Below are 16,458 nucleotides of genomic sequence, written 5' to 3' on the forward strand. Positions count from 1 at the left end.
CCAGCAGCAGCTAAAATCTGTGCCAATACCATCATCTAGTTGGGGCTACTGACACTGACTGATGTCTCCTAGAAACCCGAAGTTTGCCATGGCACAAGTACAGGAACCAGCAAACTCAGGAAAACAAGGGTACTTATTAGTTTATTTATTCATGAGCTTGTTGTTAAACATTTAAGCACACCACTGCAGCGCTGGCACCAAGTAACTAGAGTTTGCGACTAAAAATTCCCACGTGCAAAACTATGAATGGTGTTTCTGAATGTTGCAGATGAGATCTGGAATTGAGCAAAACCAACTGTGCTGGCTCTTCATGCTGCTTTCCTAAACGCTCTTGAACACATCTGGTATAGTGTGTGCCTCCTCGTAACTGTGCAGTAAATCTGTACATGAACTATTTAGGTCCACTTGTTTATTTAGAATATATTTTATTCTCTTTTCCCTTTCACATAGATATGTCAAGAATGAAATAAAACTTCCCAGTAACTATTGCCCGAGCCATACTACCATAAAACTTGCCCAACAATTTGCCATGTTTCGTTGGTAATTTTTTCCGAAGCAGCTTTCTTTATTTGGTGTAGTAATAAGGGCAGCGGGGCTGCGTCCCCAACACCCCAGCCGCCTGCCCGGCTAGCTTATGCCCGAAATAACAACACACAAACTGTATTCATTTAAACACTGCTTGGCCCATTCTCTTCTAGGCTAATTCTCACATATTAATTTAGCCCATTTCTAATCATCGGTGTATGGCACCCCAAGGTGCGCTTACCAGGAAGATTCGAGCCTATGTCCATCCTGGGTCGGAGCTTCATCCTGGGAGCGGGGCATGGCATCTCTCTCAGGCGTCTGCTCCAGAGAGGAGAGCTGTCGAGTCTCTGAGCTCACTTCCTCTTCCTCCCAGCATTTTGTTCTGTTTACTCCTCCCACCTATCCTCTAACCAATAAAATGGGCCAAGGCAGTTCCTTTATTAGCCAATGACCTTCCTCCATCATTTCCCCTTTTTCGGTTTAAAAAAAAAAAGGCTTTAACTTTAACATAGCAAAATTACATATAACAAAACAGTTATCAAGTAAAAGTTACAATAATCTTTATCATAACTAAGGAAAACTATAACTATAACTAACTATTCTTAACTCCATCAAAGACTCCAGAAAGATATAATATTACCTAAGTAAACAAGAACTAAGAAACTTCAAACTCTAGAAATGACAAAGACATCTCGCTGCCTGGACAGTCACCCAAAGTTCTTTTGTACCATTGGGGCATCCATCTTCAGCCTTCAGGCCCATGGTATCCAGCAGACATTTCCATAAAGCAGGAAAATTCAAAGTCAGTTCAGTCACTATCTGTTGTGTCCTGCAGAATGTCTCACAGACTCTTTCATAAATCAGGAACCCCGAAAGATCATCTCACCTTAGGCAAGTTCAGTAGTCCTCTCTCTGCGGGTTCTCTGTGTCCAGTTTATGCAGTAGTCCAGGCAAGAGCAGTTTCTTGCCCAAATGGCTATCAAACTCCATAAGGTGCCTCTTCGATGCCCATCTTCCTCTTGAAGTACATTGATGCTGCCAGGAGCAGTGTCTCATTGTCATGAAAAGTCCTCAGTTATTAAAACATTAAATGTCCTATTCTGTAATCTTTGAAAGACATGAAGAATGTCTATCTAAAATATATCTCTATATATCTAGAAAATCTAACTAACATGACTACAAGCTTTACTATTATCGATGATTATCCATTAACAACCTATATTTCTTAATTATACAGTACATATTTAAATGAACTACACAATCACAATACCTTAATCAAAATCAGAAACACACACACATATATATATATATATATATATATATATATATATAACAAAATTGACCTTAAATCTCTATCAATAAAGCAAAATCTATACTAATGCAAATTATTCATACCTATATCATATCCCCCTTTAAATGTAAAAGAACATTTATAAACATTTTTTGGGAATATGGGCGCAGTTATTTCTCTCCAAACTGCTTCCTGCTGAATGGGGGCGTCATTAATTAGGTCTTTCATGGTATAACCTGTGTGCTAGTTTCATCTCAGTTGGCAGTTGAGCGAAGCAATTTTTTGAAGGCGTTCACACCAACCCTTCAGGAGGGCGTGGTCCATCATACCAAATCGGAATAGAAGAAATGAACAGTGTCTCATCCTCTGTGAAAACAAAATAGGAAACTCCTTTCCAAAGTATCATATCCTTAGATCCAAATTCATAATATCTATGTTGGATTAGTTCAGCAGTATTTATAAATAAATATCTTTTAGCATCTGTTTCTCCTTCCTCAGCATTCAAACAATTTAAAGAGAGCATAATAGCATACAGTATCAAAAGTCTCTGTGTATTTTCCATCTTTGTACGCTTTGTTTTAACCTCTATTTTGTTTATTTTTACTTTCAACTCTTTGCTTTTTGAGACAGGTTCTCTGTATCTTTGACCTGAAGTAACTCTGTAGACCAGGCTGTCTTTGAACTCTCAGAGATCCGCCTGTCTCTGCCTCCCAGGCATTGGGATTAAAGGCGTGTGCTACCACACCTTGAAGTCACAGAGGTCTATCTCCCTCTGCCTACCAAGTGTTGGGATTAAAGGTGTGTACCACACACAACAACTCTCTTCCTTTTTTTTTGTTACTTTAAGGACTTTAGATTTTAGTCTGCATATATTTTTAACACACTTCAAACCATTTAGAAATTTTCTTTGTCTTTGAATCTCTCTTTACTGTATATCTCTCTTTTTCTGACCACACGAGTCTTTTATTTACCAAGCAATATCAGTAGGATTAAAGGCGTGGCTTTGCTGGCTGGATCCAGCCCATTCCTTAGCTTTCCAGCCTCATGGCTGAGGTACTGGCTGTAGCCAGCAAGCGAGCTTCAGCAGCCTGTGCTTGCAAACCGCACAAACCGCCTGCGTAAAAGAGTCAGAGCTTGCCCTGGCAGGACAGCCCAGAAAGCCGGCATTTTTAAACGGCGCAGCTTTTTTCCTCCTATGGCTGAAAACTGAAAAGCTTTCAGCTTTTCGTCAACACCGTTTAAGTGTTTCGTGGCAGGACCTCTTAAGAGCTGCAGGGTTTTGCAGCTGAAGCTGAGTCAGGAAGCCTCTCTTAGATGAGGCGCTTGCTTGCCTCTAGCAAGCAGAGCAGACCCGAGAACACAGCCAGTCTAGTTGCCATCAAACAAATTGTAGCACTTTACTCCAAATGCTCTATTCAAAAGCTCTGTCTCCCGCAGGAGCCAGACAAAGATCGCAATGGCGGCACAGCCCCAGGAAGTCATGTTTTAAAATGACATAGCGTTTTTTCTGCTACTGTTGCCGAATCAGGAAATCTCTCTATAGCATGCCATCAACAAACAGCAAAAATCTGTGTTAAACTCTCTTTCCCTTATTTTTAAGTCTTCTCAGGTTTTTTAAGTGGGTTTAGTCCATCACGTGGGGCACCAACTGTAGTAATTAGGGAGGCGGCGGGGCTGCGTTCCCAGCACCACAGCCGCCCGCACGGCTAGCTTTAGCCCCAAAATAACAACACACAAACTGTATTCATTTAAACACTGCTTGGCCCTTTAGCTCTAGCACTTACAGGCTAATTCTCACATCCCGATCAACCCATCTCTAATAATCTGTGAGAACCGGTCTTACCGGGAAGATTCTAGCCTAGTCCATCCTGGGTTGGAGCTTCATGGCGTGTATCTGCCCGGGAGCGGGGCATGGCGTCTCTCTCAGACGTCTGCTCCCGAGAGGAGAGCTGTTGAGTCTCTGAGCTCACTTCCTCTTTCTCCCAGCATTTTGTTCTGTTTACTCCTCTCACCTATCCTCTAACCAATAAAATGGGCCAAGGCAGTTCCTTTATTAGCCAATGACCTTCCTCCATCAATTTGGGCTATATAAAAACTATTGTGTTGCTCCACCTTTTCATTGCCAAAACAAATAACTGAATGGAATAAGGAAGGTGTATATTTATTTCCTCTGGGGTTTCATAATTTGACATAAGATACAAGTCTCTCGAGGCAAGACCATAGTAAAGCAAAGTCATTCATCTGGTGATGCTGAGGAGTAGAAAGACACCAAGGTGCCCAGACAGGATAGGCCCTTCAAATACATTTCCCAAGCAAACCTTCCTCCTCTGAGAAGGCCCCACCTTCTAGTAGTCTATGAATTTATCCATGAGTTAGCTCAAAGGTGAAGTTAGATCCTACATCATCTAATAATCTTCAACAACTCAATCCACCAGTCAGGGACCAAAACCTTCAACACGTGAGACATTGAGGAGCTACTTCATATACAAACTGTAACTATTGTCATTTGGCTGTGCTTCTTTTTTTATTTTAGATTTATTTATTTATTGTGTACACAGTGTTCAGCCTCCTTGTATGCCCGCAGGCCAGAAGAGGGCACAAAATCTCATTACGGATGGTTGTGAGCCACCATGTGGTTGCTGGGAATTGAACTCAGGACCTCCGGAAGATCAGCCAGTGATCTTAACCTCTGAGCCATCTCTCCAGCCCTTGGCTGTGCTTCTTATTTTCACTCCGTTTCACTTTTTATTTCTATCTTTTCATATTGAGAAGTTGCATTGTGGCTCCTAATAAGATTCTATTTCAGACGTCATACGAATAGAAAGGTCTGCAGTTCTTGTAAATCTGAGGAAAGTTTTTAATAAGGTAAGCATATCAAACTTCTTTAATGTGGCATTTGGAGTAAGTGAGTCTGTGGGATCAGAATAATTTAGAGTCAGTGTATTGTATCATGAATGTTTTGAGGAAAAATTAAGAATTCGGCTCTGAAATTTCTTTACCTGCCAAAGGAGAGTGTTTGAGTGACCCTACTGTGCAGTGTTATAGATTATTAGTATTATGAACTATTAACCAGCAACCAAAGTTATAGCATCTATATATGGGAATATCATTTCAGCCTGTAGGAGTCAGCACTGACTTATTCACCTCTGTCCGTTGTTCCTACTTCTAGCCTTTCAACAGACGTCTAGCAGGTGGTGCTTGCCCATGTTTTACAGGCACTGGCTTTTGGAGGGAGGTGCTGTTATCAGAAAGTTAAAACCAAGAAATTAGGAGAGATTTGCTCAAGAACACAGAGCTATAAGATGGTAGAACCGAAAGTGGGTCTTAGGTAGTCTCTCCCTCCTGTTAATTCCACCATCCTTCTGCTCCTCTGCCGAAACAAATAAGATAGATCAAACAGGGGGAAGGGAGCTTAGTTCCACCTGTTTTGGATTTCCAATATGGCTGATGCCTTCATCTTTAGTGAACAAGATTGCTAAAAATTGTGTGTAATTCATAATATAGGTTAGTGTTGTGGAAGCAAAGACTGACATTCTAATCTCTTTTTGTCCTCGCAATTAAATTTGAGCTCTGACAGGTTTATATTATTCAGGAATTCTTCGACTTTGTTACTTGAGTTTTCCTCCCCAAATAACCTATAACCTATGGAGCACAGCAATGCATTTGACAAACTCAGGGTATAATTATTCTGAGAGCTGGCCTCACCAGTTTGCTTTCCCCTAGTTCATGAATCATTAAATCCTTATATAAATACCGAGAAATTATGTCCTAATTCCTGAGATCTACAACAGTCAAATTGTTGGATCTGGCAGGATGACATGGGGAAGGAAACCTAAAAGGCATGGGTGGTAATGTTTAAATATAAAATCTATTTCCACACTTCCTCTCTCCCTACTTTAAAGGTTAGGAGTTTCCTTCTTTTGGATAACCTATTTAGTAGTTATAATAAGCTAAGTGTATACTGATTTTTCTTTCTACAGTGATGTTCTGTGGCATACTTCCCAGGGTTTGCACATTTAATTCACAATCATCTATTTCATAAATTCAGACTTAGAGGAGATTCTAACATGACAGCAGTTGTAAAGTTGCATGCATCTAATTCTCCACAGGGAGGTCTGGTAGTGCCCTTTCCATATTCACACCTTCTGTTTTCCCTATAAAATAACACTTCATGTTACTCAGTAACCAATTACTAAAAGCACAGAGACAAGAGCTTGAGGGGAAGAGGTACCTGCTTCCAAAGACTTCATCTCACAGAGAAGACAAGTAAATCGTTAAAGAGCCAATCACGGTAGACACAATAATGGCTCCTTAGAAGCGTCTCTGTTTTCACTTGGGGAGCCTCTGAAGAAATGAGCAAGGAGACTCTTAAGTTTTCAAATGGGAATAATGTTGGTTAATAAATTTAGTTTAAAATTGAGAAAAAAAAAATAGGACCAGTGAGGTGGATGACCACATGCCGCCAAGCTCAATGACATGATCTAAATCCCTGAGACATACATGGTGGAAAAAAAAAAACCTGATTCTCACAGGTATACCTCTGACCTCTAGGCATGCGCCATGGTATGCATGTGCAAACAAGCACACGTGCCACGCACTCACACACACACATACACACAAAACAATAATTAAGCCGAAGAAGGAGCCTGAGATGCCAGTCATTTGGAGGAAGACGTGGCTGGATAAGGAAGACAGACAGGAAAGTGAGAGAACAAGGCTTTAATGCAATGATTATGGGTGATCTCTCGATGCTGAAAGGAGTTAAGAACTAATTTTTCCCTAGAGTCTCCAAATTGAAACTCTGCCTTCTTGATGTCTTAATTTTAGCCAAATAAAAACAACACTAGACTTCTGTAAGGTATTTATAGTATAATACCTTTGTGTTGTTTGAACCACATTTGTGGTGGTTTGTTATAGCAGAGATACGAAACATACATCAAGGGGAAATGCTATATCAAAGAAACCCCTGGAAAGGCTGAAGAAGCCCAGAAAGATGCCCTTAGCCTTAGTGAAGTATTGCTCGCTGAGTCCCAGGATAGCAACTTAATGAGGACCAGTTTTCAAACATTCCTTCCTAGTTCTCAAAATACTGAGACAATCTTACAAGATCCCTGTTCAGCTGTGACATATTTAAAAACATACAGCTGGTACAAACCAATAAGGCTGATTACATCACATTCTTAGCAGATCCTTATTTTATACATAATGGCAAAATTTATCAAGATATTAGAGTTGCAAGATAGAAAATGGCTTCATTAGTTTAAAAAATGTGAAAAATGTTTCTCCTCCCACCAAATATGAACAACTAAGGTCCGACTCACATACAGGTACATAGGAAATAAATCTAGCACAAAGAAGTTCTCAAAAATAAAATAAAATAAAAACAGAAGCCACAATACAGCAGCATGGCCTCAGCCAAGTAGCCCGTGCAGAAGTACAATGCATAGAACGAAATTGTTAGTGAATGTTTCAGAGAAAGTAGAAAGAAACCATGTTTATTAGTGGCACACATTTTAGTGATGGCAGTGAGTGTGTGTGTCAGTGTTTGGCTATATGTTCATGCGTGGAGAGCGTGGTACGTGTGTGGAGGCTAGAGATCAAAATCATGTGTCTTTTTCAGTGATTCTTCACTTTAGTTCCTGTGACACTTTCTTACTTAATCTGGAGCTTGCCAATTCAGCTAGACTGACTATCCAGCAAGTTTTGCAGATCTTTGATCTCAGATTTCCTAGCACTGGAATTACAGGTGAATGCAACCATGCCTAACCTTTAAATAGGTAATCTATCCCATAATTGATCTGATCCAAGTTCTTAACATGTGACCTACAGAAATCAGCTGACTCCCTATCTGCTCTGCTTCCAGACAATCCCGTGTAAATCTACCCTTTACTATGTTTCCTGGTAGTTTAAGTCAATACAACTATGCATTAAGTAGCACATTATAGGAAAATTATGACCTTGAGTGTCAGAGAAACCTAGGCTGGTGGCTAATGTCTATTACTATATTTAGATCATTTGTGTTATCTTTGGAGTCTGCCATCCCTGCTCTTTAGGTCCTGCTCCCTAACACCTGTGAGTGCTTCCTGTGACTGCTATAGAAATTATCACAAACTTGCTGCTTAAATTACACAGTTTTATTTTTAGTCAGATCTAGGGGTCAAGTATCCAAATCAGTTTCAAGACTAGCAGGTTCTCTCTCTCTCTCTTTCTCCTTCATCTCTGACTGCATGATCACACTGACTTCTCTGTTTAAACCCTTCCTCTGACTCCTTTTGAACAAGGACGTGAAACATCCAACCTTTCACTGATGAATGAGCCAAGACAAATGACCTCCCCACCTCCCCATCCCAAAATAGGTAACTACATTAAACATTCACGATACTTAACATATTTTGTATATAAAAGTATAGTGACCTGGGCTGAGGAATAAGGCATGAACATTTGATGGGGAAGAGATATTCCTCAGTACACCAGAAAAATTGCCTCACAATAAAATTCTATTGAATATCCTATTGAATATTAATTATTTTTATTAGTTTACCCTGAGAGACTTGATTTTCATAAGTATCTTTGTTAATAGAAGCATAATGTCATAATAAGATCCATCCCATTATCCAATGATGTGAAGTATTACAACAGTTAGTTGAAAATATATATTCATTTTATCTTCTTAAAAAGTTTTAGGTTTTTACTTCATTGCTAGTTGGATTTTTATTTTGGTTCTAAGAGCACAAGTTGGCTTCAAATCTGAGCACCTCAAATCGTAACCTCATGGGCAGCAGGACTATATTATATCCAGCTTTTTAAGCATCATTAAACTCTGCTGCTGATGGAATGGAACCATCGAATACTTACTAAGTTTAAATTTGTATAGACATATTGGAAAATGAAACAAAAATATAACATTATCTGCAAACGTCAACTGTTCCACTCTGAGGAATGCACATAACTGTATATAAACATACAAACATCCTCTCTCTCTATCTCTCCTCTCTCTCTCACACACACACACAGATGCTAAATCCAATGCTGTTTAAAAATAACTCAAACAACAGAAATGCCCATGCATTTGTGCTTTCTGTCCCTCTCTGGCACATGCCAGTTTCCCCTCTGCTGTTGAATACTATTTATTTTTAAGTTCTAGCTTCAGTTGCATGTTGCTTCTTTGACATGAAACACATCAGATTGTACATGAATCCTTTATACATTGCATCACCCTCATTATTGCTTCACAATGAGATAAGTAATTAACCCTCCTCAGGATTCAAAGCCCCCTGAGGGTTTTCCTATCAGAATCCGTAGGTGTTACATTCTAGTCATTTATTTATGTCTCTGCCTTTCCTCATGGTTTATAGGATGTTTGGTGGACAGAGACCTTTAATTCACCCAATCAATACATTTTCATTAAACTAATTCGTCTGCTACATTATGGGATACTGAGAAAAGGAATTTGATGATTTATTAATTTATTAATTATCAAACATCTGGTATCTTCTCTAGTACTTGCTTTGCTTAAAATCTCAACAGATATTATTTTTTGATAAAGTATCTATTATTTTAAATCTTTAGTTAAGATGTTCCTTAATAAGTCCTGGTGACTGTCCAATTTATTGCATATGAATTTGCATCTTACTTTGCAGCGTTTCCTCTCTGAAAACTCAAGAAAGGGTGATGAGAAATATCCTGATAAAATGTAGCACTTAAGGACAACCTGTTGTGAAAAGCTACAAAGGTGGTCCATTAGACAATTGCTTTTTCTTGGTGTTTACCAAAGCAGCCTATTCAAAGTATTTCTGCAGGCACAGTACTGCTACAATAGTTACATCAGCTACTCTACATGCTTCTAAGAATTCACTGCCCTGTAAGACATAGGTGAGCCAGCCTCTATACTTCACCAAGTAGCTTGTAAAAGAAAATGTCTTGCGTTATTTGTTACAGGAGGGAGAAATACTTATGTGAAGATTATTCCTTGAATCATTTTTCAACGAATGTGTATTCGTTGTTAATACATGTATCAAAGGTTTCATGTTTACAATGTAGTATTTTATAATTTTTAATGTTTACAATGTAGTATTTTATAAATTTTTAAATACAAAAGCTATTGATACATAGGGATGGAAGGGAAAGAAGAAAAGCCTAAAATGGAAAAGATACCTGGGCTTTATTCTGCACCAAATTGTAAAGATGAACTATTGAGGCTGAGAGATCAGTTCAGAAAATGCTTTCATCTCATATATGAGAACTCAGTGGATCCTCAGAGACATGTAAGACAACCAAGTTGACAGTATATTCTCACAATGCCTTAGCTATGGAAGTGGAGACAAAAGCATCCCTGGGGCTCACTGGTTTTCCAGACTAGCTTAACTGGTAAAATCTAGGTTTCATTGAGAGACTCTATCTCAAGAACCAATGTGGACTGAAGGCGTAAGTCATAAACAATGCCACACCAGTTTGGAATTATGATTAATAGAGTGGTATTTATTTAAAGGGGAAAAAACTTACAGATCACCGTCAGCCCTCTGCGCAACCAGGAAGGGAGTCTAGTCGCCAGCGGAGCAGGAAGTGAAGAGAGAGAGAGGAGAGGGAAGTGGCCGCTTTTTTAAAGGGAGAGAGACCACGCCCCAATGGGCTGGTATCTCAGCAGCGATGGGCTGGTATCTCAGCAGCGATAGGCTGGAGGAGCGGGAGGACCTCCTGCAACAGTGGACAGTCTGTCTTTAGAAACAACACCCAGGTTTCCTTTAGCTTGTCTATGCAGGCACAGGGACGTACCTGTGTCCACACATACACATGCAGAAGCACACACACACACACACACACACACACACACACACATATATATATATATATATATATATATATATATATATATACTCGTACACATATAAACAATGAACACCAAATTCTGAAAACTGTTTTATAGAAATCCAATTTTATGTCAATACATTATAGATTGAAATGGGAACATTACATATGGAGAGACAACTGAGGAATATGTTGCAGTAATTTGTCAAGAGATGATGAAAATGAATGAGAAGACACTTTAAACTCTTACAAAGTTAGAATAATTGGCAGTTTGACAGGGCATGGTACTATGCAATGAAAAAGAAAGAAATAGAAAGATGTGAAATGAAGATGACTCAGGTCTTTTTCCTGATATTATTTCTTCAAGAATCTCTTATGATGTGATTATATCTAATTTTACTAAAGAAGGAAAATGATTATAGACTAGGAATCCATACATCATCCATTGCTAATGTATGTGACAAATAAAGTTTTAGGAAGATGGGCTTTCTCTAAATAAAGATGCAGAATATCACAATTCTGGCCCAGAAAACATCTAACTCAAGCATAAGAGTATGAATAACACTGCCCGGTGTCACTTGTGATTAGATGATTTTCAAGATATGGTGAAGTGTTATGGGATAACTCTTTTGAGTGCTGTAGGTATATTGTAGCTCCGTCGCTTAATTTCAAAAAGCTGCTTTGGCCTATAGAAAGGGAGAATAATGCTAGGTGGGGAAAATAAACCAAAAATACAGAGAAGAAGGGAAGTGTCTGGGAGATACAAACCAGCCTCTGGAGCAGCAAGATGCACTAGACCCCAGGTAAAGCCATGAACCATGGTGGCAATACATAGATGAATAGAAATGGGTTCATTTAAATGTAAGAGCTAGTTAAAAATAAGCCTGAACTATAAGCCAAACATTCTTTAATATTAAGCCTCTGGATGATTATTTAAAAGCAGCTGCAGGGCAGCCTACACTTAGAGGGAAGCACCCAAGGGTGAACACTCTCACAAAAGCTTCCAGATATTTAAAATGCTTTAGGTCAGCTGTGTAAATGGTGTGACAACAGCTTATTCATCTAATGGTTAGGCTAACCAAAGCCAATGTTAACAATATATTGTCAAATGCCAAAATAAAAAATTATTCTCACCAGATCCTGTCCTATGTATATGTGACAATCAATAGTCAGCTCTCAGCACAGACTTCATTACAATGTGCAAAAAAAAAAAATCTATGGAAAAAATGCACAGAAATGTGATGACTGAGATCCTTGAAAATACATCAGCTCTTGCCAAAAGGTCAGCACCTCTACCTGTGAGATACTGGACACTAAGAAAGAAATATACCTCATCTCTTCTAAACTAATTTGGGAAGGACGATAAATCTATTTAATTATGATCTCCACAAAGAAAGGCACGTCACCCTGGGGTGAAAACAAAACTAGTTACAATAACAGACACAAAGAACCATAGGAGTTGTCTGCACACACAAACCCATCCTTCTGGAATAATAAGAACTTGCCCATCATTACTGCCACAGCCACAGGCACCACGTCAGGGTGCTTCCCAAACTGCTCTTGAAAACCTTAGAATATTTCCCTTTGCTTTTAGCAAGCCTGGGGCATTGTATGTTTTGCTCCTTTTTCCCCGATTTATGTCACTTTTTTGTTTTGGTTTGGTTTTTCTCACTGTGAAAACCACAGGAATTGCAAGCTGCTGCCTGCCAACGTCTCTACAGTCGCTATCTTGGCCCCATATCTAAAAGAAAAACTGAGCTGTAAAATAATACCACAGGCAAAGCAATGCTGGTCTATACTAAGAATACATAGTGCCCTTCTTTTCTTTAGTTTCGTAATCCCCCAAATACCAATGGCTTGGCCTAGGCCAACCTCTACAGCAGTCTGACACTTAGGGGCTTGAGCCAAGTGGCAAGCAAATCAACAGACTCTGCACTTAACTTTTAGAGCCTCCTGTCTTCCAGTACTCAACACATTGATGCTTCTCCAGTGGACCTTACTGCTATCTATGATTCGGTGGAGACATCCTATTTTTAACCCTTGTCACAATTTTGTCAACTAATCATTATCTCGTCCAAAACTGAGGATGACACCATTGAGAGTTGACATCTTTGGCTCAGGTTAATACTAGTCTTGACCAGTGACCTCATGTCTGAGGCTACAATATACTGATCTGTTTCTTTCTCTATGACAGACTGGTCTGTCCTCTACTTCGGCAAAATAATGGCTGTACAGGTGAAGGGTCTAAAATGGGTCCTACTTTCCTCTATGGGGAAATATGAAGAAAATGATGACATTTCTGGTCATTTACATGGTCTTTGGAAGGACTTAAATAGCAAATTCTCTTTTCTAAAAAAAAAAAATAGCAAAACTTGTTGGCATTTCTTCCCAGTTTTTTTTTTAAAAAAAAAAAATACCAGGTCCATTTTTAGCATGTCTTTCTCTCATGAAGAATTCTTGCATGAAATCATGTTTGTGAGAGGCAAATTGCTGACCCTAAAGCTACAGAGGATAAAAACATGATTGCAGTGTCCTTTGAAAGCCAACAACCAACAGTGTGATATCCCTATGGTCATAGGGACGCTTTCTGAAAACAGTGAAGTGTGGCATGTGTTGCCACATCAAGAAGAAGATATTGTGTTCCATCTGTGTTTTAAAGAGAACTCTCCTAAGTAGTCGAATGGCTCAATATACACTATATTAATGTCAAATTACTCAAAATACTTTTTCTTCTTCATCTTAAACTAAGTTATTATGCATACATTATTTAGAGTGATATAAAAGAAAATGAAACAAAATAAAAATATCAAAGAAGAGCCTGGTGAGATGGCTCATCCAGTAAACACATCTATGAAACAAACCTGACTATTTGAGTTTCATCCCTTAACCCATGTCAAGAAAAAAAAAAAACTGGATAAGGAGCTTCTTGTCTGTAATACCAATCACGGCACTCCTGGGCAACGAGAAAGCATCGTGTTCTTTAGCATCCAAACACTAGGAGACAGGAAAATCATCTGGAAGCTGATGTGAGCAGCCTAATAGCAGGAATAACAAGACTCTCTCTAAACAAAAGCGTAAGTAGAGAACCGACTCCCAGAAAATTGTCTTTGGACCTCTGCATATGAACTGGGGCATGTGTGTGTATGCTTTTGTGTACATGTACAGAGAAACAGACCGACAGACAGACAGACAGACAGATAGACAGACAGACGGGGAAAGAGGAAATACAATAATATAGAAAGGGAAGAAGGAAGGCTGGAAGAAGAAATATTCGGAGAGAGAATAGAAAATGGCAGGTTCTTAAAGAAATTGCTATAATATAAGGACAAATATAAGGACACAAACATATTAAGAACAAATATAAGGACACAAACTTATTAAGCAAATAATCCCATACATGTAGTCAAGTGTGTGTATCAGCAATGTTTTAAAAGGTAGAATGAAAATCGGAGCAAAAGTCAAGCTTAGAAAATTAAAGGCTCAGAAGTAATTTGACATCTTACAAGTGGATCATAGAAAATGAACCAGGAAAATGAAAAATTATTAAAACTCAGCGTTTTAGAGATTCCTCCTAAACTGCAGAACTAGAGTGTCTTAATTAAAGAGGACTCAGAACTCACTGGAGAGAAAGAAAATTATAATAATTTATTATAAAAATATGTCAACATACCTAATCTCAGAACACCAGACATTTAAAATAAAGAAGACAAATATGCTTTTCAAATAAAACAATATATTAAAAAAAAACAAGCAAATAGCACAAATCAGGTTCCCGAACGACTCTGACAACAGCAACACTCAGCCAAGTTAAATACAAGCTAACTTGGGACTTACCACTGTTCCAATGCTGAAACCAGCTATTTCAGCACAAATTGAGCAGCTGGACCTGAAAATCCAAAATAGGAATGTTCCAGAAAATGGAACTTTTTGATGCCTTTATGCAAATATATAAAGTTTCAGATCTGGGAGCATTTATCTCGAATTTTCAAAGTAGTGATGCTCACCTCTGCTGTCAGGCATGGCTCAGGCTCAGGGATTACAGGTATAATGGACAATATTTCTCTCTGACAGATCTTACAGAACACAAAGCTGTCCTTACTTTGGATCACACTGTCACTACAAGCTTTTCCTCTGGTCTTTTGTTCGTTTTTTGTTTCTTTTTACTTTTAATCTCTAATACTTTGCTTTCTTTTTTCCTGATCCTCTCTATTTTTTTCACTGTCCTCTTCATGTCTGAAAGTCTTACCTCTTGAATCCTAAATGAATTGTGGCCATGAAAATCTCCTCATGCTCGTGCTCCCTCTCCTTCTGCTCCTGATTTGGACCTTGAGATTTCTGTCCGGTGCTCCAATGTGGGTCTCTGTCTCTGTCTCCTTTCATCGCCTGATGAAGGTTAATATTCAGGAGGATGCCTATATGTTTGTCTTTGGAATCACCTTCTTATTTAGCTTCTCTAGGATCGCGAATTATAAGCTCAATGTCCTTTATTTATGGCTAGAAACCAAATATGAGTGAGTACATCCCATGTTCCTCTTTTTGGGTCTGGCTTACCTCACTCAGGATAGTGTTTTCAGCCTAAGCAGTTTGGATGCTCACCTTACTAGACCTGGATGGAGGTGAGCGGTCCTTGGACTTCCCACAGGTCAGGGAACCCTGATTGCTCTTTGGGCTGACAAGGGAGGGGGACTTGATCGGAGGAGGGGGAGGGAAATGGGAGGCGGTGGCGGGGAGGAGGCAGAAATCCTTAATAAATAAATAAATTTAAAAAAAGAGAAAAAGAAAGTGAATTCTAAAAAAAAAAAAAAAAATCTCCTCATAGCTTTCCTTTAGGAACCAATCTCACTAACTAAGCTGCTTTTGCTAGCCCAGACTCAGTCCACCATGCACGAATAGTGTGATTTGTCACCATTTACTTAATGGACAGAAACATAAAAAAAAAAAAATTTTCTTCTCACCTCATTTGACTTACAAGCAAATTTTTATTTTCAACTTTCACATGTTTTTAGTTCCTTCTTTTTTCTTACTTGTAAAAATATGAGGGTTGTTAGAATCGCTGGTGTGTCAAATCCTAGTAAGAAAATAAGCCATGCTATCTCATATGCTTCAGACAGGAAGGCAATAAGGAACATTTACCAGTGCTATGTACTACTGTTTAGTGTTAAATGTTTGATAAATAAAATCTAGCGTCGACAAAAGAGTACTGTTACAAATTGTTTGAAAAACCACTTAAAAGTATAACAAATGTTATGTCAAAAATCAGTTCATCACATTGTCTGATATATATACACAGCAGCATGCAGAGAATATAATCCTGAGGAAGCTGAATGAGGCTGCGTAGGATGTAGCAGCCACTCGATACCCACGTAGAACATCTATGCACATGATCAAATCCCAAATTGCTTTTTGGCAACAAAGTCAACTTTGAGACCAGTCATCGAGGAGAAGGTTGTAATAAAATACAAGCCTCACTAACCCCTGTACTGAAAAACAGACAACATCATGAACCGAATGAACCAGGGATCAGTTGAGGAGAAGAGATGGCACTGAAGAGGCAAAGTAGTTGAACTGGCCATTAGGTGGACACTAGGAAGCTGGCCTTCAGATAGTGTGCCAAGGAAAGGGCCAAGGCAAAATCAGGAAATCATTATTCTGACCTCATTGAAAAAGCTGCTTTTGTTTTACCTGTAGTGACTCAGAGGAAGAAGCACTGTACACGATAATTTGGGTTTACGTTGTCAAGGCTCCAGTCATGGGAGACCACAGGAAATCTGTGAGATGAAGAACACCTAAGATCGAGCCCTAGGAGCCACAAGCAGTAGAAAAGTAAATCTAATAAG

Source organism: Microtus oregoni, unplaced genomic scaffold (assembly GCF_018167655.1).
Source record: "Microtus oregoni isolate MIOR12 unplaced genomic scaffold, Mior012 000001F_ref0000356, whole genome shotgun sequence".
NCBI lineage: Eukaryota > Metazoa > Chordata > Mammalia > Rodentia > Cricetidae > Microtus > Microtus oregoni.